Consider the following 1,886-nt stretch of genomic DNA (forward strand, 5'->3'; position numbering starts at 1 on the left):
CTCCTGCTCTAACCTCACTCAGGGAGTTCGTACCCTTGATTTCCTCGGCTGTGAGACAAAGAATTTCAAGTGGCACCCCAGACAATGGGGCTATTTCACCAAAGCTCTAGTCCTAGGGGTTTATTTTTGTTTTTTGGGACAGGGTCTTGCTCTGTCGCCCAGGCTGGAGTGCAGTGGTGTGATCATGGCTTACTGCAGCCTCAACCTCCTGGACTCAAGCAGTCCTCCCACCTCAGCCTCCCAAGCAGCTGGGACTACACGTGCGCCCCATTATGCCTAATTTTTTTTTTTTTTTTTAAGACAGAATCTCACTCTTTCGCCCAGGCTGGAGTGCAGTGGTGCAATCTCAACTCACTGCAACCTCCGCCTCACGGGTTCAAGCAATTCTCCTGCCTCAGCCTCCCAAGTAGCTGGGATTACAGGCATGCACCACCATGTCCAGCTAATGTTTTGTATTTTTAGTAGAAATGGGGTTTTGCCATGTTGGTCAGGCTGGTCTCGAACTCCTGACCTCAGGTGATCCACCTGCTTCTGCCTCCCCAAGTACTGGGATTACAGGCGCGAGCCACTGCACCTGGCCCTGACAAATTATTTTTAATTTCTTCGTAGAGATGAGGTCTTGCTATGTTGTCCAGGCTGGTCTCAAACTCCCGGCTTCAAGTGGTCTTCCCGCCGAAGTGTTGGGATTACAAGTGTGAGCCACTGCGCCCAGCCCTAGCCTTGGTTCTTTGCTCCTACAAAATGCTAGAAAAAAAAGGCCTGCCTGGTCCCTAAACAGACCTCCAGGGACCATATTTAATCAATGAAAACTCTATACCTGGGTGTGCTGACAAAAAACATTTTCCGATTTGTAAAGTTACTTGTTTTTTGGGTTTGTTTGTTTGTTTGTTTGGAAGAAAATGACTTTATTCTAATTAACTCACAAAGAATAAAATCATAACAGCTAGTTTAAGGAGACCACACAAACATTTGCCCAGCCCCAAATTCTACAGAGTAGGAACCCCCCGCTCCGCTTCCATTTCAATTCTCAAGCAAGGAAGCTAGGCATGACAGGAGAGGTTTAACTGATGGTTACACTTTATACCTTCACTATCAATTCTATTTTTATACTGAATTAATTTAGTTATGAGAGCTGATTTTCCATCTCTCCAGGTTGAACTTCTCAATTGGGCCAATCCGTGTGCAAGTCGGCACTGTTTCAGCACCTCACTGAAACCCTCACAGAGCTTGATGTCACCCTGGTTCTGGGCACACTCCGGAAACTGTTTGATCTCATAGAAGCAAGGCTGCTGCTCCTGTACCGGCTGGGTTCCCTGAGGCTCCTGGTAAGGGATGTGAGGCCTCCCAGGCTCAGCATTACTTCCTCCACTGAAGCCCCCAGTAATGGCGTGACCCAGTGCGTGCCCCACAGCAGAGCCCACAGCCACGCCAGCTGCAGTGGTTGCCATCTGGGCCATCAGACCTGGCTGCCGGGGCGCAGCAGCAGAAGAGCCAACAGCAGATGGGGGTGCCGCTGCTGGTGGCTGAGCGACTGGTGCTGGCCTGGGTGCAGCTCTCATGTGAGGGGTCCGGCTGGCCTTAGGGGCCATGCGGGAGGTGCGGCTTCGGCTTCCACACGGCATCCTAGGTACGCGACGGCTCGGTCTCAGGACGTGTCAAGTTACTTGTTTAACAAGCAAAACAAAATACATTCTGCAAAGAAACAAGAAACCATCACAGCTAGGTTTAGATTTAATGAATTACTTTTATTGAAAAGAAGAAAACTGCACGAGAAGTGTACAAAACTCCGGAGTGGGGGGGTGGGGGGAAAGCGAGCATATCTATCTTTTCTTTTTCTTTTTCTTTTTTCTTCTTTTTTTTTTTTTTTTTTTTTTTTTTTTTTTTTT

General features: G+C 48.4%; 1 pseudogene across 1 annotated transcript; it reads right to left on the reverse strand.

The window, feature by feature from the left end:
• Nucleotides 1-880: 880 nt before the first annotated feature.
• Nucleotides 881-1,652, reverse strand: LOC112620689 (annotated as a pseudogene). Its single transcript, XR_003118570.1, has one exon. The product of XR_003118570.1 is annotated as a coiled-coil-helix-coiled-coil-helix domain-containing protein 2 pseudogene (transcript).
• Between the last annotated feature and the right edge of the window lie 234 nt (nt 1,653-1,886).

This window comes from Theropithecus gelada, chromosome 3 (assembly GCF_003255815.1).
Source record: "Theropithecus gelada isolate Dixy chromosome 3, Tgel_1.0, whole genome shotgun sequence".
NCBI classification, from domain to species: domain Eukaryota; kingdom Metazoa; phylum Chordata; class Mammalia; order Primates; family Cercopithecidae; genus Theropithecus; species Theropithecus gelada.